Source organism: Passer domesticus, chromosome 9, assembly GCF_036417665.1.
Source record: "Passer domesticus isolate bPasDom1 chromosome 9, bPasDom1.hap1, whole genome shotgun sequence".
NCBI classification, from domain to species: domain Eukaryota; kingdom Metazoa; phylum Chordata; class Aves; order Passeriformes; family Passeridae; genus Passer; species Passer domesticus.
Genome location: NC_087482.1, coordinates 28,426,977 through 28,448,155, shown reverse-complemented (window position 1 = coordinate 28,448,155; position 21,179 = coordinate 28,426,977). Strand labels below are relative to the sequence as shown.

Below are 21,179 nucleotides of genomic sequence, written 5' to 3'. Positions count from 1 at the left end.
TCCTCACAGCTGCAGTTTGTACTGAAAACTTGTTCTGAAAAGGGGACACGTCTCTCTGCTTAATATAACCCAAAGTCACTGCATCTGGTGTCCTGGCATGCATGTAATTGCCTGTAGCTTCCTAATGACAAAGGCAGTCTCACATGAGAAAATTCTGCATTGATCCTAGTCCTGATTTACATTTTACTTCGTTAAGAAAAAATTGATCAGCATAGATAAAACTCCTGATCAATGATCCCAGCACTTTTTTTTTTTTTTAAATAGCTTCCATTTTGGTGCAGTGCAGACTTTTGGTTTAACTGGCTGAATTGATATTCTGAGCAGCAAGTAAGGCAGGATGACAGAGCATCAGCACAGCTACTCCTATTATTGCTCAGGGAGGTGCTCCTGCCCACCCTGGCCAAGGCACAGGCAAGCCATGAGCCACTGCTGTCCTAGGATGCTACAGAACACATCCCAACTTTTATCTGTGCTTTTTTACACATTCTTCACCAAAAAAAAAAAAAAAAAAAAAAAAAAAGTATTTTCTTGTGTTCAGTCACTCTCAGGATTGAATGGTTTGAGGTAGGGAATTTGTAGTTAGGACATGGTACATGTACTGATCACAGATTCCTTTAAAAAAAAAATGATTACTCAGAAAATGTTCTGCTTTTCAAAGGACTGATGTCTCTGTCTTATTTTTGGTGTTTGGGTTTGTTTTGTACTGCCATAACACGGTATTCCATTGGAAAAGCCTTTTACATTTCTGAATCCTCTATGTGCTAATAATTCAAAATAGCAGATACATAATAACAACTCAGAATGGATGGTGAGAAGCTGTAGATAAAACGCAGTTATTCCCCAAAGTGCAGGGCTGTGAGGAAGAGGAAGAGAAGGGCAGAGAGCTGCTCTGGCATGTGTGTGTGCTTTTACAGCACATGCTGATGTGACCAGATCAGATTAAACGGGGATATTTCACTGTTCCTCCTGTACGGGTTCGGATTTCTGGCAGGCATGACAGGGACACAAACACAACACAAACCCCACAGCGCTGCAAGGCTGCTTCTTTTTTTTTTTTTTTTTTTTCCCTTTCCTATTTTCCTTAGAATCCCCATTGTTCTTACATAAACAGAAAGAGCAGGGGAGGGCGAGCGAGCCGGATCTTTGCAGAGGGTGATTATGAAGTAATTTGCAGCAGGGACACGCCGCCGTGCCGGGCTGTCATCGGCGGGCACAGCCCGAGCATCGCCGGGCACTGCGGGCTCCGGCCCCGCCGCATCCTGCGCCTGCTCGGGGGTGCCGGGGATGCGCCGCTCCCCGCGCCCCCTTTCCTCCACAGCCTTCCATCCCCCCCTCTCCTCCTCCTCCAGCGGCAGTGATAGGACTTGACAGCCCTTGTCCTTGAAGGTTTCTCCCGTTTCTGAGTAAGTGGCATATTCCTGGTCGCTTGCCATCTTCCGTTTTTGTCATTATCCCAGGGGAAGCGTTAAAAAAAAAAAAAAAATCGCAAACAACAAACATGGTGGTTCAGTCCATATTTTTTTTTCTATATATATATTTTTTTTTAATTTTCTCTTGGTTCCTTGCCCCCCTGCCCGCGGCGGCGGTGCGGTGTCCCCGCGGTGCGGTGCGGTGCGGTGCGGTGCGGTGCGGTGCGGGGATGCCGCGGCGGCGGCGCGGGGATGCTGCGCGCTCGCTCCCTCCCCGGCCGGCGCTGCCGCGGTGGTACGGTCTGCAGAGCGGCTCCGCGGCCGCTGCGCGCCTGCCCGCGCCCATGCCGAGCCCTGAGCCCTCCGCCCGCTAGCCGGGAGCAGGCTGCGCTGGGGAGGATGTCTTAGCCAAGTAAGTAGCGACATCCACAGCATGAGAGCAATAGTGGTGGTGGTGGCGGTGGTGATGGTGATAATAATAAAAAAAAAAAGATAAAAAAAAATCTCTCCCCTTTCCGTTCCTGAGCTCGTTTATTTGGCATTTTGCTGCCGGGGAAGGCGCGAGCTGATGGGAAGATGGTGTGGGGAGCGGGGCTGAGTGATGCATTAGGTTTTGGTTCATGCCCTGGGAATCTCTGCAAAGGTAATTCTGCGACTCGTGTAGATTATTCTGTAAGGTCAAAGAGAAACTGCATAGCTAAAAGGCTCTCTTGCATCAGAAAGCATTTGCTGGGCTTCGGTAGGTTGAGAATTCAGCATGATCTTGTTGTTTTTGAAACGTATGGGCTTGATTTTGATTAAATCAGTTCTTTAGTGATGAGGAAAACACGTGGATGGGATTTTGCTTTTATCATTGCTGGTAAGAATCGGATGTGCCTTTTTTTTTTTTTTTTTCTTTCAGAAGCTCACATTTCACTAAAATGTGAGCAGTACACTTTGACTGTTGTATTTTTCTAACTTTAATGTTCTCTTAACGATAGGCAAAGCTATTTCGTGTTAGAAAAATCTGTAATCTTCAGCTGGGTTCCTTTATAGAGCTGTTTATAGCTTTTCAGTGCGTTTGTTTGAAAGTAAAGGGCATGCAGGTTAAAACCCCCAAGCATTGCCTTTGTATCGAGATGGACTAGAAAATAATGTGGAAGAAACCGGGAATTTTCTGTAATTCCTTCTTACCATGCATGGTGTTTCCTGTGGGAAGATGGGGAAAGGCTTTCCTGAGGTGTATGGTATATTAATTAAGACTTCTGACAGATAGACTTTCATTTTTATTTATTTAATTTACTTACTTAATCAAAAGAAGAACCAGCTCCAAATCCGCCGAACGCTGCATGGAGGGGAAAAAAAAAAAAAAAAAAAAAAAAAAAGCTTTTGGCTGTTCATGAGGCACCCAACGCTTTAAGAGAAACCCTGAGATTACGGGAGTCATTTCCGATTATGTAAAGAGAGATTCTGTGCGTTTGATCCGCGCCTGCGGCGCTGGCAGCTCCTGCGCCCCGCGCTCCGCCAGCAGCCCAGCTCTGCCCCAGCCTCCCCAGTCCCGACTTTAGGCTTGTCCTATCCCAGCCGGGGCGCTCCCGGGGCTGCCGAGGCCATGGCTCTGGGCACTCCTGGGGCTCCCAGGCAGCCACCAGCAGATGCTTAGCCCGGTGCTCCCCGTTCCTTCTGCAAGGTGAGTGTTGAAGGGCTCCAAGGGAATGGCTCTGCTGTCAGGAGAAACCTTTTGCCTCCGTCTTTGACCCCCTGATTGCTTTCTGTTGTGGGGCTGGGGAAGGATTGCGGGGATATTGCACAAGTTGGGATGTCTGGAGGAGAGCTGGCACGTTCAACGTGGGAAAATTGCACTTTTATTGCTGGGATTTGAGGTTGATGCTAGATATTTGTGGTATGAAATTGATAACGGGGGGGGTGGTTTGCTAGTATATGCTTAGAGAAGAGATTACAGATCGACTTCATAGTCCACATGTTTTTTTTACTGCTGAGATGCATTCCTGATTAGCATTTAATTTGTGAGAGGTCATCCATATGCATGACTGGCTCTTGTACCTTGCTCTGGAATAACTGTTTGACTCAGGTATCCAGCAGGTCTTTGATCACAGACAGCTTTTACTTTGTTCATGCTCCTCTCATTTTAATCCAAATTGCTACCTGTGAAGAGGTGGTTCACATTTTCCCCGTAGTGCTGGTAAAATGAGTAAGTTTGTGAATAAGGCAATAAAATAAGGCTTGTAGATAAGTTCTGTAGAGCAATGCAGCATGAAGGTTTTTCCCTTTTATTTATTTATTTTTCTCCATCTGCCCCCTTTTCATCTTTTTTGTGCGTCTGTCTTCATTTCTATAGAGAATTGATTTTGGCCCGCATCAATGCTAAATATACATTCATTTTCACGGGAAAGGTCAATTTTCTTCTCTGCTGCAAACCAAACCGGCATGATATTCCTCATGCTTTCTGCATATATAAAAAGGTTGCATGCATGCATATTGGAACAGCTTGGAAGAGTTTCACGCTTCCCAGCAGGATTCCAGGTTGCAGAAGACATGGTAATGATGAACTAGGTATCATACTGTTCTTCTGAGAGCTGCCGTGAAGTCACTTTTGTGAGTGCTTTTTTCCTTTTAAATTTCATACCATGTATCCAGGAAACAGCTTGGAAAGATTTTCTTTTCCCCTTTCGTCTTCCCCCAGCATTTAAAATGTACAGCTTATTTTTACCAGTGCTGTTGCATTAGGGATGCAACATTTTTTGAATCCTACTAAATATATATGTATGTATCTTCCTGTCTGAATGCAGCATCTGCGAGCATATGTCCTGCTAACATATGAAAATGTTAAAAGTGTTCTTGCTTTTTAAATTTTTTTTTTTCATTTTCATCCCAGAGTTCGCATTGTCAAATGCCAGTTGAGCACATAGTAATTCCTTGTTACATTTTGGAATAAATGTACAAGTCTTGACCTTGTAACTCCCTCTCCCATTCACTGAGAGCCCATTGCACTGCAGTAGGACTCCAGCAGTGGGGGTTCTCTAAATGGACCCACCTCCCTTAAGAAATGGAAATACTTTTACAGCTTGCATCTAAAATCATGTTCTGAAGGAAAGAAAGTGGTTCATTTCATTAACCTGACTGGGAAACCTTGTGGAGAATAAGCTGCCTTTTGCCAGGTTTTTTCATTCTGTTTTCAAGGAGACACAATGAAGGATGTGGAATTTAGCAAGTACTGCTCTGATTAATGACGTTCAGATTATACATTATCTGATCAAATGCCAACCTCTCCCCCCACCATGATTAAAACCACACATTCCTGATTAATTTTAACGCGCCAGTTGAAAAAGTGGTTAAAAAAAACCAAAAAAACAAACAACTAAGGATTCGCGAGGTATTTTTTCTGAATTTAGCTATTAAAATATGATGCTGAAGCTTCATTAAAGGATCTCTGTGGGATCCTTCTCGTGCCGAGGCAGGCAGGGAGCGATGACTCCGCTCTGAACGGAGCCTCCCTGGCGCTGCCGGCGGAGCTCCCTCCGTGTGTGCCGGGCTGGCTCCGGAGCCTCTGCAGCCCCTGCAGTCCCGGCTGGCAGCCTCAGCCCCGCCGCCCTGCACCCTGCCCAGCAGGGATGCTCCCCGGGATCCAGCCTCGCCCAGCTCCCCAGCCCTGCTCCAAGGTAAGGCATCCTTAGTGGAGCAGTTGCATAAGAGAACAGCCTTTCTCTCTAGGTAGGTTATGCTCCGCGTGCTGGATGGTTTTTTTGTGTGCCAATAGAGAGAAATAAAGGGCGTTGTGGAGGTTATATAAATGTATAGGCTGGAATTTCATCCCTAAAACAACGGAGAGGGTCAGTAGCGTTTTATTGTGATCTTTATTTGAAAGTTTGGTGCCCTTTTGTAGGAAATGTAAGCATACGGTATGATTTTAAGAGCTCTAGGGTTTTTGGTTCAAGTTTTACTCATGTTTAGGTTAAGAAGCATGGTTTTACTGTTGTATTTTTGATAAATAACCTTGGCTTTTGCATTAAACCCGGAGATTTGCAGTTGAAGAACCAATGCATAAGAGAAGGGTTGGGAATGAGGCATATTTTAATAAAATTAAGAGGCTGTCAGCTCTGTAAAAGGCAGGACGTGTTCCCTCTGAACGCTGCAGATGGGTGAAACATGGAGCTTCAGAAGGGATGTGGAATTCCTGCTTAGGTACCAGAGTTGGCAGAGTTGGGAAATGGTAACCAAGTTACAAAATACTTCCCTTCTACCACACCATGTATGAATGAGTTCATCCCACTGGTAACATGTTTTTCCTCATTTTTAGAATATTCATTGCACAGTTTAAACATCTGAGGGCTATGCACCAGGCTCTCAGAGAATCCTAGAAATAGTGAATGGGAAAAGCCAGAAGAGGACCAGCAGTAAAACTGGGATTCCTGTGGAAGAGTTTGTGCATTTTTTACCTTTTGTCTTCTTTGCCCACACGGTGAAGGTGAAATGGCTGGAGAAAGCTGATTTCAGAGGCACAGAATAGTTGAGGTTGGCAAGTAGCTCTGGAGATGGTCCAGCCCAACCTCTCCTGCCCCAGCTGGAGTCACCTATAGCAGGGCAATGTCCAGTCAGGTTTTCAGTATCTCCAAGGATGGAGAATTCCCAACAACTCTGAGCCACCTGTGCCAGTGTTTGACCACCCTCACAGCTTTTGACCTTTACAAGGAATTTTCTACCTTTGCTCTCCTGGCCTTTTTGCCTCTCACCAAACACTCTCACTCACAGAGAAGAGCCTGGCTCCATCTTGCTCAGTTTCTCCCATCAGCTGTTCATTCATAAGGTCCCCTTGAGCCTTCTGCTCTCCAGGCTGAGCAGTCCCAGTTTGCAGAACCTCCTTCCTGCATGTGAGGTGCTGCAGTCCTTTCCTCCCCTCTGAGGCCTTTGGAGGACCCTCTCCAGGAAGCCCAGGTCCCCTTTGTCCTGGGATGTCCCAGTAGTGTTGGTGGGAAGGCAGGCAGCCCTGTGCTGTGAGGACACTCTGCTGGCTCCTGCCCAGCTCCAGGTCCAACAGGAACCCCAAGGCCTTTTCTGCAGAGCTGCTTCCCAGCCAGCTGGCCCCCAGCCTGTCCTGCCTCAGGGGCACAAGCTTGCCTTTCCCTTTGTTGGCCATCCCGGGATTCCTCTTGGCCCTGGCTCCCTCTGAGAGGCAGCTCATCCATCTGGTGGCACAACCACACCTCTCCATTTGTCCACTCTGTGCCCTTGCACAGGGTGCTCTGTTCCTTCATCCAGGCCATTAATAAAACACTTGGCTGTTGCATCGAAAGAAATCCCTTGGAAGGAGAGGATTAGAGCTGGAACTGCAATTTCGAGATTTAGCCCAGAATTGAAGTGCTGTGTTATTAAAAGATGCCAAAAATTGGTCAATATCCTGAATACGTTTATGGTTGAGAGCGTGGAATTTGCAATATTGAATGCCCAATGCATTGCATCAGCATCCAGGGTTTGAGGATGAAACAGGAAAATCAGTGATTCAGATTTACTAAGAGCTTATTTTATATATTAAAGAATGAAGACTCACAGCTGATGAAGTAATTTCAATTGATAATTTCATTCGCTGCATTTCAATTAAAGTGAGTTAAAAATAAAACCATATGAAATGAATTAAAAGTAAAATGAGATTTAGTCCGATCTGATTTGGATCTTGCTGAAAAATCTGTCGCACAGAATGAGGAAACAGGATAGGGAAGATGCTTATCTGTGGGATGTTGGGCAAAGAGCTATTTCTGCACTCCTCGCCTGTCCAGTTCACTGACCTTCCAGCCTCTGACCTCTGGAAATTAGCTGGGCATTTGGAGAAAATGACACTCCTCATACACACACTCCATCTGAGGAGATTTTTACTTAGACAAGAGCTGTCTTAGTCCGATAAGTTATCTCCTGTGCTTTGGTTTGGATTGTGTTCCACAGTGTAGATCTGTGCAGACTTTGGACTGCAGTTTAGGATGAGACACAGCATTTTAAACAGGATTTGGGATTTGGGATTCCTCCTTCTGCATCCCCCAGCTAAAGTCTCATATGACAATTCCCACCAGTGTTCCAGGTGAGGCAGGGAATGACAGCCCACGCTGGGATTGGGTGATGGAATTTATTCAAGATCCAACAAGTTTCGGGCTTTTACCCTGCTTGATCTCACACACAGGCTGCCCCAGGCATCCCCCTGCCTTTTGTCTCCACACATATCAGAATTCCAGGATCTCCCCTTACTTGTCTTTCCAAACTCCCCTTAGTCTTCTGTCCAATCCTTTTTAAAATCCTGGATAGCCTTGTTTTCTCAGAGATCACCTTGTTCAGCCTCATCTTCCTTCTGGAGCTCAAGGGGCCTCAGTTTTCCAAGTCTCAGAACCCCTGCCATGATCAGTCCCTTTGGTGGTGCTGTCTCATCCCTCTGCACTAATTCCATGCTCCACTGTTTTTAGTCCAGGTATCCTCAAAACCTGCAGCCAGCACAGTGAGGCTGGAACCAGCAAGGAGCAGGCTCATGCAGGAGAGTGGAACACTCTTTACAGCCTCACACACGTGCTGTGATCTGCTGCACTCTGCTCTGAAGCCATCTGTCACCTGTGACTGCAATGGGGGGATCTCCATCCCCACTCCCTTGGCTGCCTCAGCCTTTCAAGCGCAGCTCCTGCCATCCACACTCTTTGTTCAGCAGCCTTCTGTGCCTCAGTGGGCCTTGAGGGAACAGGGGCACTTCCCAGAGTGCTGGTGGCTCTGTGGCACGTGCACTGGTTGTCTTAGGGCTGGATGAATTCGTTGCAATGGTTGTGCTCAGCAGCTCACTAACCTTGGCACCCCCTGGGTGCTGATGAAGCACAATAAAATAATGCTCTGCCGCCGATCTGACTTGTCTTTCACAGTGGTACACCTCGTGTCACACAGGTAATTAGAAGGGAACAGCGTTCCCAATAAACCCTTCCAGTCTCCTTGGGAAGTGTGCAATCCCAGATGTCAGGAGGCAGCATTGATCTGTGTCCTCTGGAAGTCAGTTTGGGAAGAAGCTGTTGTCCTGGCTGAGGACAGCTGTTCAATTTGCACTGCAGGCTTCCCATGTCCCTCTCCTCTGCTTGCATTGTAATGAACATTCTGCACGTTGTTCTAAAAATACCTCCAAATTATGTTTGATATTAAGGGACCAGAAAAATGCAATCACAATGAAATGATGATTTCATGGTGTTTTTCACAATGAGATTGTCATCCTCCCTCCCCCGGTGCTTGTAGCAATACCTATTTATGAGTAGTTGAGCTAACCTGGGAAATTCCAAGAAGAATTGCAGACGGCTCCTGAGATGCAATGCAAATTGTTGCAGTACCCATGGAGGACATTTGCATTATGGTAGGACTGGTTGTCTCTGTGATGCTGTCGTGGTGATTGTTATGCAGAGAACTGCAGGATAAAATGGTAGTGCTAAATCAGCAGTGCTGAATAAGATGGCTGAAAATGCCACGAAAACAAACTGTTGGAGCAGGAGGATTACAGGAGGAATGAGATGCCCAAATCCCAACGCAAGACACCTCCCAGCTTTCTTGGGGACAAGCTTTTGGTTCTGCAGGTGATGTCCATGGCTCTTACTGAGCGTTTGGTGCCTCCCTCATGCCCACACTGCATCACCCTGCACCAGGCAGGACAAAGCTCCTGCCATGGAGGGGACAGGGTGCCCTGTGGGGCTGGGGCTGACCCAAAAGGATGTGAAAGGACTGCCCTGATATTTGCACTGCAGCATCAAGAATGTTCCTTCAGGCCATAGAGGTTCTGAGGTGAAGTTTTATACTGAGTGTTTGTGGGGAGCTCTTATCCCCAGGGCACTGTGTTGGTGAGTTTGCACCACTGTTTGCAGAATCTTTGGTTTATTTGATTTTAAATCTTGTTTTGGTTCATCTAAAATAGGACTGGGTATTTCTGTCTGTCCTGTGTGATGCCTAAATATTACAGAAGGTGGAGGGGTTGGATTTATTTACGTGCTTGGGCTGAAGTGGGAAGAAAGAAGGGGAATATTATTTTTCCCAGGAGTATGTGACACAACAAGAGGTGACATGGATAGGGACCACTGGAGCCTGTCTCAGATGAAGTGCTTTGGATATGCAGGTGGGACCTGGCTCATCCCCAAGCTGGGGAAAGCCTGGGTGGGCCAGCTGCTGCCTGTGGCTGGCAACAGATTTGACCTTGGAGAAGGGAGAATGTGTTGAGAGAGACAAACTGTGCTCAGACTGTTAAAAAAAAAAGGACTCTCTGCTGCAAAGCTTGAATTGCTGCCTATTGCTTTGGTTATCTCCTTATAAATCTTAATATGGCTGTTCAATTGAAGCAAGTACAGTTAGGATGCCATTCCCTACCTTGGGATGGATCCTCCCCTCCAGCAATGTTTTCAAAATAATGAAAAAAAGAAGCAGCAATCTGAGGAAGGCACATATAAAATCTGCAATGCAGAAATAGGATTATATATTTATCTGAGTTTTCATGTAGACAGATGATTAATACAGTACCCGCTACAGGGTTTATAGCTTGGTATATCATTAAGGTTCCCTGTAACTCTAATGTGAAAAGATAATAAATTAAGCGTCCTCGTCCCTGCCCTTGTCCTCCTTTTTCTAGTTTAGAAATACACTTGGAAGTTTTAATCTGAAAACATAATTCTGGTACCAGAACTGAGGATGGAAAGGAATGAAAGGGAAAATGGAAGACATCTGAAGTGTTGTTTTTTTTTCTTGAACCTTTTTAAGACTTAGAATTGAGTGCATGAGGTCTTAACATACAAGCCTCATTTACATATCTGCTTTAGGATTAGGAGGGGACCTTGAAAAATACTGCTAGGAAATTATTTTTGGGGATTTTTTTTTCCACTTGTTAGAGAAAACTAACATACAATTTCTTAATTGGGTCCAGCTTCCTTCTAAGGAAATCTTGTTCCCCTCCTTTGCCTTATCTGGAGCAGATGGAAGCTGCAGATACAGGACATGCTAAAGTTTTTAGTATCAATCAGGTAAGCAGCAGTGCTTTCTGAGCTTTAACTGCCAAACCCTGGGAGAAGAATAATTGCAGTATTTTAAAGTAAACCTGAATTAGGATGCTATGGAAAAACAAATATTAAAGTAAGTAGAAACATCCATACATATTCCTTTCAAAGAAGGCACGTTATAGTGGGAGACAGTCCTGGTGAGCTCAGTGCTGGTGTGGGCATTGGGAATCAAAGAGGATTAGGGTCTGGGATCCTCTGGAAAGCCTCTGTGCTGGATTTATCCATCACAGAACTAACCCTGCTGCCTCTAGGCAGAGCATGACCCAGGGTTGTGGCAGTGGCAGCAAATCAGAGTGGGCTGGCAGTGCTGCAAGGTCTCACGCTGACCCTGCAAAGTGCAAGGGCTCCTGAAGGAGGGCACATTTCACAGGGAAGCTTGGGAAGAGCTCTGCCCACTGCTGGATTAGGGAAGGGATAAATCCTTGCACATGGAGAAGAAAATCAGTATCTGTGTGTATGTACACATGTGCACGTATGCATCTCTAAAAGCACCCAGACAGAGAGCAGTTGCTCTAAAATCCTTCTTGCTCTTTGGTTTACTGTGGAGTTCAATTCCATTCAAAGTTAATCTTGCAGTGGTTCACTTGAAAACAATACCAATTTTGTACTGCCTCCCACACACCAGATCCACTCCCTTCCTCAGTAATTCTTGTTTGCCCTCACAGCTGGTTCTCCAGAAACTTTCCTCCCAGCTGCCAGATATTTCTATTCAGGAGTTACCCTCAGGAGCAGCGCACATTTCCATGTTGGTCTGGCTTTTGTGTTTGTTCTGTAGTGAACACAGAGGCTCAAAGCTCGAGGCCTTACTTAATTCAAAATTTTGTATGGATTTGACTTTCTCTCCCATGACTCTGCTTTTTTACAGCCCCCAAGTTCCACCACAGCAGTCAGAAAACAAACACAGGAATGCTTGTGATTACTTGAGATAAAAATTTCTTCTTGGGAGCTGTGGAGTTCATTCCTGCAGAGTACTGAACAGACCAGGGAATGAACCACATGCTCCATTAAATCACAGAGCACCAAACATCTGTGGTGCTGGCCATAAGGGCTCCATGAAGCTGCTTCTAGTTCAGGAAGAGGAAGAGGAAGGACATCCTACTCTTCATCACCTCTTTGTGGGAAGAGCAAAGCAAATACCAGCACAGAAATAGGGATTCCCCTCAGACCTGTTATTATTATTTATTATCCCCTCAAACCATATTATTACATGGCTTAAATTGAAGATCCATGAGCTTCCATGGGAAAGACATGGGAAAAGTGGGATATTCCATGTGTGCCCATAAGAAATAGCCATGTAAGGAAAAGGTATGTACACCAGCAACAGTGCTTTGGAGGGTTTTTAATCCGCATGGAGGATGGAAAAAATCTTGTTGTAATTAAGGTATTTCCGAGGATCTCTCTTATCAGTGGCAAATTTTTCTGTCTGCAGACAGGTCTTGGCCCTGGCAAAACCCAGGGGTGCTTCTGTGGGAGTTTCTGGGTGCGGCTGTAGGAGCAGTGATGGAAGAAGGGTTTTGTGGCCCGTGCAGATACCAGAGTAATGCCAGGCTCTTGCCCAAGGAGTGGAGGAAGCACCTCCACAGCTGGTGACAGGAAAATTCACAGAATCACAGAATGACCAGGTTGGAAGAGACCTTCAAAATCATTGAGTCCAACCCATGTCCCAACACCTCAACTAAACCCTGGCCCCCAGTGCCACATCCAGGCTTTGTTAAACACACCCAGGGGTGATGACTGCACCTCCCCAGGCAGCCATTCCAGAACTTTATCACTATTTCTGTGAAAAACCACTCCAAACCTGATGCCTGACGGGAAAATATCTTTGATGCCTTCTCAGAACACGTGTCAGAGCTGCTGTCCATCTGTCCTTCATCCTCCCATGCAATCCCCAAGTCCCCAGAGCTCTGGGCAGCTTTTCCTCCCTGAAGCCTCCCCATCACAGCCCAGCAAAGCTGATTTTTAGCATTCATCTCTCTTCCATGTCTACCCAGAGGAGGGAGGGAATTTGCTGTGTGCCTTTGCAGGACGTTTTGAGATGACTTTTGAGAATTTAGGTGGTGCTGGCTCAGCCTGTGCTTGGGCTCTCCACAGCCAGTGTCTCCCTGGAAATCTTTTGTCTGGGATTTCTTGCCTGACTGTGTGGAGCAGCCTCTCCCTGTTTTGCAGACTGATGGATGTATTGGTTGTTGCTTGTGGATCTTCTTCGGCATCATCTGCTTTCATTAGCATTTTTGAACAAAGGAATGAATCAGAATAAATCACAACTAATAGAAATATAGGAACAGATTATCATTTTGCAAAGCTGAACTCTCTCAGAGGAGATTACGTATTTAAATTGAACAAATACAACTTCATAAATAAACTAAATTAAACATCATCTAATTTTACTTTTGAAGCCAAGCAATTTTAATCCATACTCAGCTTCTTGTATAAATATTTCCCAACTCCGTTTTATTCTTTGAAGCATTCTTATTCATATTTAAAACCAAAAATGTGCCAAATTGAACCACAGTTGTGTATACTGAATAAATGTAAAAGCCTGGGTATATTACATAATAATCTGGGAGTTGGCAGGAGGGAATGATTGCGTTTGTGAGTGTCCAAGTAGTGTAAAAATGCTTTTGCAGAACCTCATATTTGTCTCTAAAGCTCTCTGACTGATGGCGTGCCTGAAAAAATCCTTTCCATAAATCCCTTATGCATCATTCAAAGGGAAGCAATAGATGATTAGAAATCTATATATTTCCCCAGGGATAATTGATGCAGAAACTGTGGTGCTTCAAGAGTTGCCCAGCTGGCCTGGATTGTGAGCAAATTCCAGTTGGAATTCCTGATGGAAGGGCTGTTTTACTGCAGAACTAATTCTTAGAACTGGGAGCATTTCAACCTCTCAAATATGTCACTGTGAGATTGGAAATGCACTTCATCAGGTATCTTATTAGACAAAAAGAGCCTTATTGAAAAAAAAAAAAAAGTGGTAATAAGGTTGAAGAATTCTTGTTAAATGTTTCATAGGATGCTCACAAAGCTGAAATATAATTTCAGTCCACCCTGTGTTCAGTCTACAAACCACAATCAAAACCATTTTCCAGAAATAGGCTCAAAGGCAGTTCTTTCTGCATGTTCATTCAATCACTACGTGCAGTTTGCAGAACTGACCTGTCCAATGACTTCAGGGCCTGAAAATGGTTAACAGTGCTTTTCAAAACTACTTCATTTCTAAGTAAATCAGATGTAAAGTTACCAAGAACTTGGTTTTCATCTAATATTTTGAAGATAGGATGAAACAAGAGAAGTGAAATAAATCTGCATCTTTTTTTCTGGTTTTAATATTGAGCAATTTATTTATGATGTTTTTATATAACAGACAAAAAAAAAAACCCTTACAGGTAAAATTTATTTTCTTAATAAAATCATTAAAATGGATAGTTTTGGTAAAAATTCTACTTTTCCTACCACAAATTTTTCTGGGAATGGTTGAGCACAGCTTTTCCCAGTGGTTGATGTGAGCATTTGCTGTGTGTAGCAGCAATGGAGTAGAGCTTTGGGATTGTAGATTAATGGGAGGGCTGGAATGGCTGGATTTGTTCTTCAGAATGCAAAGCAGCCAGGAAGAAGGTGAGGAAATTTAGGCTGCTGCTGTTTGTTCCATCTTCCATCACAAACCAGAGCTCCTGGCTGGGAATTTTGTCACGTAGCAAATGACAAAAGTGCTCCTGTTGGTTCTAAGTGCAGGCAGGTCCTGCTGAAATCCAAGTAAATTCCGCTTCCCTGGTGAAAGGTGCAGCCTGGATAGAGGAGGGCTCCTGAGGAGGGGTTGGGCACTGCTGCATCACTGCTGCTCCGTGTTCTCAGGATGTCCAGTAGGTTTGCAGGGATGGTGAGTTGAGAGGAGGGATAATTTCATTAGGAAAAGGCAGCAAGGAGTGGTTCAAGAGCTGCATGAAGGCATTTTTCAAGTAAAAGGTTCCAACAGTCCTGCATCTTGGAATACCACAAATAATCAAGTACTTGTCCCCAGGTCATGTGCTGGTGACAAATTATGTGCTCCTCAGGCTGGGGCCAGTGGGAGAGGTCAGCTGCCATGGGAAATGTGTAAAGAACATTAAATGAAAAGGATTTTCTGCAAATAGCACTTACTAGATTTTGATTTTTCTTACAAAGCAAAAATTTGCCATAAAAAGTTTGGTATTTTTTGATAGTGCTTCTCCCTCCACTGAAAGAAATGTGAGAGCATAATTTAATGTAAATTGTCAAAACAATATTTTGACTCTTCTCCTGTGGACTGCAATTATTCCCTTGCCACCAAACTCCTGGATACATTCCAGTCTTTATCAACCTACCTGTTGTTCTGGACATGATTAGATCCTATCCATCAACTGTCTGGTAGCTGCAAGAACAGATTTTTTGCATATTCAGACCTTCTAAACATTGCTTACAAATAAAAAAGGCTGATAAACCCCTATATTTTTTGATAGACAAAATATAGTCTGACCTTTAGTGATTTAGTCACCATTCCACATACAAAATGTATTTATCATTTAAAAATTATTCTTCTCAAACAGCTGTTTTCTACAGCATGACAAGGATTTGATATTTGAATAATCGAAGCATGGAAAGTGTGGTGCTGCCTAGGATTCAGACTGACATCTTGGTCTAGAACATTAAATACTACCTTATGCACAAAATGTTAATTATTTTATTAAAATCTGTATGCATGAATCATTCCCTGACACAAGGTAATGTACTTGCAACTCAAAATAACCTCATTTGAGCAAATGTTTCTAATCAAGGGGAAGTGGCCTGGCATGATGCTGCAGAATGGTAGGCCAGAGTTGTGCAAAGAATATTTCTGACTGTGTTTTGGGGGCTGGGTGAGGTTCCTGCAGGAATTCTGACGCAGCCACTGGTGAGGGTGGTGCTGCCTGGTGCCTTTACTGGGAGCAGGTGGGTAAAAGCCAGCAGGAGGGAATGTCAGGATCAGTGTCAGACTGGGATGGTGCCGTGGCCATGCTGGGAGCTCTGTTCCTGTGACTCTGCGCTGTCACTGAGAGCTGGCACCAGCAGGCTGCTCTGGAAAGAAATATTCAATATAGACCTTGCCATTGTGTAATTATCCTTGCTTGCTGTCCAGGGGGACGCAGATCTGCTGAGGGCAGGGAGCTCTGTGGAGGGATGGGGACAGTGGGGTGAGGGACAGCAGGGCCAAGGGTCCTGCCCTGGGGCCACACCAATCCCTGCAGCTCCAGGATGGGGGTGAGCAGCTGGAAAGGAGGGAAAGGCCCTGAGGGTGATGGGGACAGAGGCTGGACACGAGCCCAGGGATGCCCAGGTGGGCAGGAGGCAGTGGTGGCTGTGCCAGCCCTGGGGTGGCAGCAGGAGCAGGGCAGGGATTGTCCCCTGTGCTGGCACTGCTGAGGCACCACCCCAAACCCTGGGACAGGGCTGGGCCCCTCACAAGAGGGACCTGGAGGGGCCAGGGCAGGGAATGGAGCTGGGAAGGGGCTGAGGGAGCTGGGAAGGGGCTGAGGGAGCTGGGAAGGGGCTCAGCCCAGAGAAAAGGAGGCTCAGGGGGGCCCTGGTGGCTCTGCACAACTCCCTGACAGGAGGGGACAGCTGGGGGGGTTCGGGCTCTGCTCCAGGGAACAGGGACAGGAGGAGAGGGAAGGGCCTCAGGCTGGGCCAGGGGAGATTTAGACAGGGGAAGTGAAAAAAAAAATCACTAAAATAGTGGTGAAACATTGGGACAGCTGCCCAGGGAAATGGCGGAGTCACCATTCCTGGTCATTTTCAAAAAGCATCTAGATGTGGCGTTTGGGGACATGGTTGTGGTGATAACTCTTGGATTCAGCACGCTCCCAGGGCTTTTCCAACCTAAACAGTTCTATCCTGTTCTGGAGAAAATGTTCTCAAAGCTGAGTAAAAGTGGAAATCCTAGTGATAAGCTGAGTCAGAATATTTTTCTTAAGTGATCCCATTAACCCTGTGGCCTCCCCAAAACCTTCATTCATTCTGAGATATCTTACCTCAGATTTTGAATAGTAATTTGTGCTACAAAGAAATAGATATCATTGGCAGCACTTGGCAGTGCCCTACTTAGTAATTAGGATCATGACCAGTAAATTAATCAGAGGTTCAAAAAAATGTCCAAACCTGAATTTATTAGGATTGCTTATTTTATATGAATTTTTAATTAGGTCTGTCTAAAGCATTTCACCCTTTATTTTCCTGTACCATTTACTGTTTGTTATGCCATGTTTTTTCAATCATCAAATCAGAGTTTTAACCTAAATTGTTTTTATTTAACCTCAATTATCTTTGTAGTGCAGCTACACTAGATGAGGCATTGGGCATAGATGTGTACAGTGCATCTTGACAAAAACAGCCAAAATAATTCTGAGTGACAGATTTGCAGGTTATCCATTAAAAAAACCCAACTCATGTTAAAGAAACTGGATGATGGAGAGAGAGGAAAATAACTCTGTATTTTAGGTTTATCTGAAAAATAAAGAGAACCAGCACAGCTGGAGTTCATTGTGTGTGCTTCCTAAAAAAGTCTTGTCTTGTCTTCCACTGTTCATGGACTTTCTTTGCAGCTCTTCCATGGTAATGATTAAAATTTGTGCAGTGCCTTGATGTGGAGTGGCTGGGCCTGTTTGAATATTGTTATTGAATATTGTTATTGAGTATGGTTATTGAGTATGGTTATTGAGTATTGTTATTGAATATTGTTATTGAACATAGTTCCCAGCCCCTGGTACTCTGCTGGTTTGGAGGAGTTTGTGTGTGTGACATGCACAGCCTGTACATGAAATAAACCCTGCCTGGAAATAGGTATCAGGGAATAGGAGGGAGCTGGGTCTGTGGGGCCAAGCACCCAGCAAAGATGGGAGCAAACACAGAGCCACTGAACTCATTCCCAGAGGGAATCAAGTGTTTGCTGCCTAGGGGATAAATGGAGATGCACTGGGAATTCTTAGGAATTTCTTTTCTATTGGGCACTTTTTTCAGGTGCTTGAAGGATTCCTTATGCTCACTTTTCCCTTTAAAGCAGTGTATTGAAACTTTATTTTTTGGGTTAAGTTTAACTGTAAGAAATAATTTGGATATGATCTTAGAGGTATCCCTTCTCTGCATGTGAAGATCTTCCAAAGCTCCACACAGAATTTGAAATCCATCCAAGTATTTTCATGTGTTTGCTCTTGGCTTTAACCCTTTTCTGAATGTTTGGATACATATAATGTATTTCTACTAAAGACAAAAATGTTCTAATTACTTTTAAAACATACATGAGCTGGCTATCAGATACCTCTTTAAAGTTATTTCTTTTCAACAGTATTTTCTGAACAAAAAATATCACTACCACATCCATTTCAGCTATGAAAGAACCTGTGGAAAAGCAACTAGGCAAATACTAATGAACTTTTGGACTGTTCTCCAGATGAGACATTTCATTTCATGCAAATTCAGACTACAGGCTTTAAGGACATAGTTTATTACAAAAGTAGCAGCATTTCTTTTCTTTGACCTTGATTTTATTTATGTTCTGCTTCAGGTAACTCAGTACTTAGGAGCTCGAGCAAAATGGTAATACACATTCTTCCAGTGTCACATTTCATCTGATGTTTTACTTTTCTCTTTATTTTCTTCTCAAAAAAAGTCTCTTTCTTGTGCTTATGAAGATTTAACTAGAAATTGAATTTTAAAATATGGGACAGTTGTCAAATTCCAAGTTAATCCAAGTTTTGTATGGCCAGTAGATGACAGAGAAAAGGGAAAATCCAGAGTGCATGTTGGACACAGAACTGGGAATTCTATAAAGCTAGTTTTAATATATTTTTTAGAAACTATATATTTATGTAAGGAGATTTGTTGAAAATGAGAAGCATGGACAAGTGTAGGCAATACCTTATGATGGTTTGAGCACAGGTAATTTATAACAGAATATTGAATATCTGTGCTTGGCCAATTTTGATCACTGAGTTTTGCACTATTAACATTCCCAAAACATTTATTGACAGTGTGTGTTCTCTTATCTATATTTATAAATATGTCTAAAAGCTTTGGAGTTTTTTAAGGAATACTTTCTGAATTTCCTGACCAACCTTGAGGTGTATTTTATTGGAAGTTGATTTAAACATTAACCAGCTGAAATAGAATGAATTATTAGGCAAAAGCTTGTTTAGCAAAGTGCTGTGAACCCACCAGGTGCCATTGTTGTGCCATTTTTTAAAAATAGACAGGAAAGAGGTTTTAAACAGCAGAATTTGTCCCAAATTGGCCACCTGAAGTTGTTTTAGGGCCTGGGGAGGAGAACTCCAGCCCCAGGTGCTGTGCTCACTCCTGCAGTGGTTTCGTGTCTCCCTTTGGGTGCTGCAAGGCTCTGCTTGTGCAGGGGGGGGCTTTCAAGGCAGCTTGAAAAGATTTTTGTGATGCAAACCTTTGACAGATCCCCCCCCAGGCAAGGACTTGCAGATGAAAATATAGTGACAAATTGTCAGGCAGTTATTTGGAGTTTAAAAGGCTGAAAAAACAGCTTTGGGAGAAGAGAGGGATTTTCTTAAAGGAGGAGACTTGAAAATGTCTTGGTGGTTTCTTCTCTCAGTTCCTACTTGGTGACAGCTGCTGCTCAGCAATTTTCTTCCTTTGTTTAGTATTGATGAGCAGTGATGGGGGCTTTGGGATTGTGTTGTTGTTTTTTTTTTTTTTCCCAATAATTTTATTTATTCCTGTTGAGCATGAGCTGAAAACCCTTCATGCTTCTGAATACCAGGAAAGGTGGTGGGGGAAGGAGCAGGTGATGCAGAGGGTTTGGTTGGAGTTCTGATATTGTATTTTTTTTTATTATATTATTTTTATTACCTCATATCAGGTATATTCTCAGTGAAGGGTTAAAGGCTAATTAGACAAATAAATATTTTATTAGGGATGGGTAAACCAGTCTAGAAAATCTAAACAAGATAACAGAGTGCTCCAAATTGCAGCTAAGCAGAGTCTTGTCCATTGAAACCAAAGTTAAGGAGCTGTTTGGTTTAAATTAGCTTGCTGAAGCTCCATCCAGAGTTTTTCTGTTGCCAATCACATTATTGTCTTTCAGCTCATGAGAGGAGCATTCAGAACATTTCAATAGCAGTTCTGTTTCTTTTGTATTTTTATCTGTGGTTGATTCTCAGTGTGCTGGTTTGACAGAGCTGTTATTTCACATAAACATGTGGCTAAACAAGATGTTTTACAAGCAAAGCAGCTTCTGAAATTGCTTGGAAGAACCTCTGAGATACTTTTCCATCAGTATCCCTGCTAATGGCTTGTGTTCCTTCTCATCAGACCCAGAGAGGGATTCAAATATTCAGGACAGTTGTCAGTCCTTGTGAGCTCTCTCCACTCCATGAACTTGGTTGTAACATGAAAACAAATTTGGGATTTGTCAGGGGAGGTGGGGATGGGCACAGTTAGAAAATCCTCCTGTCCTGGGCAGAGCAGGCTGGACTGCAAGGGAAAGGCTTCGGATCAAGGGATGCAGAAGGAAACTTGCTTTGTGGGAATTTTGCCAGTGCACTGATAATAAACACAAGCATCTTCTCCAGTGAAATGTCAGCCCTGTGACACAGAAAATCTCCTGGAGTTCTTACAGAAAGCCTGTGCTTGGCAATATTAAATGCAGAAGTGCTTTCAGATCCATCTTCATACCATGGATATCAGAGTTCACTGGTTAACAATGGGAAACATCCCAAATGATGCTACTTATGCTGGGCCCCAAATAATTTAATTTAACTGTGCATTACTTCAGTTGTTATAGTATCAGCAAATAAAATAATCACTTCTGAGACATTTTTGCAGCAGATGACCAAAATGTTTTATTGCTCAATACCAATCACTGGATTAGGAAAATGGCTTACAACTGTGAGTAATGAGTTCCTAAAGCCCCTGAATGATATAATTTCTGTAAATATCTGCTTGATTTCATTAACCTTGAGCATTCAGAGAAATAACTGACTGCAGCATTCGTCTGTAACCTGCAGTTTTGGACTGAATTTACGCTGTATTTATTGATATACAGGGGAGATCTAACTGAAAGTCACTCCAGTGAATAACTGGCAGGAGCTAAAGAGCTGCTGCACTTGAGCATGGTGCACCTCTGCTCAGCCCTGTGCTCACAGCAAGTGAAGAGTGAGCTTATAAAACAATAGCATGGAAAATCAAAAGAGTTTCTGTTTAGAGAGCCTTACTTGATATTTAATACAATCCTTAAATGATGTTTTCTGCCAACAATAGCCTTTTTAAGGTTTTCCTGTAGGGATCTCTCACTCAGTGGAAGTTGAGCTATGAAATCTGGGTGCAGCTGCCATGGTGAAATGTTTGAATTAAGTCTCAGTGTAGTCACAGGAGTATTTTATCCTTTTCCTGTGCACCTGTAGAGAGTTCACTGCTGGACTAGAACAGAAACATGTACTCAGTTTTCTCTGCCTAAAATAGCAAATACACCAGCAATAAAGTGTGAGTGAGGTGTAGTCCTCTTCTCCTCTGACTGACCTAAAGGTTTGAAATGTTTTTCTCAGATTTGAGTGATAAATTATAACTTCAGTATTGGTCCAACTGGAAGACCAGTCCTGTAGGCATAAACTCTGTGTGTTAAATCACATGATGAAAAATATCCTGTTTGCAAGTGGGAAAGAAAAGCCTTAAGAATAATAAGGTTGGTAATTAAGCTTGTTAACAGTGACAGTTTGGG

General features: G+C 43.7%; 1 protein-coding gene across 13 annotated transcripts in view; it reads left to right on the top strand.

Moving 5' to 3' along the window:
• The window catches only part of ATP2B2 (ATPase plasma membrane Ca2+ transporting 2), a 391,446-nt gene that overhangs the window by 165,589 nt on the left and 204,678 nt on the right, over positions 1-21,179 (top strand). Inside the window, exon 1 of one of the 13 annotated variants that reach the window (XM_064432236.1) lies at positions 1,181-1,403. The exons of 9 other annotated variants lie outside the window; for them this stretch is intronic. The gene's annotated coding sequence lies outside the window, so the exon portion shown is untranslated. Of the gene's footprint in view, positions 1-1,180; positions 1,404-1,663; positions 1,822-1,911; positions 2,053-2,811; positions 3,079-21,179 lie in introns of those variants that run through there. 3 more of the 13 variants (XM_064432235.1, XM_064432234.1, XM_064432233.1) reach the window with 3 other exon arrangements.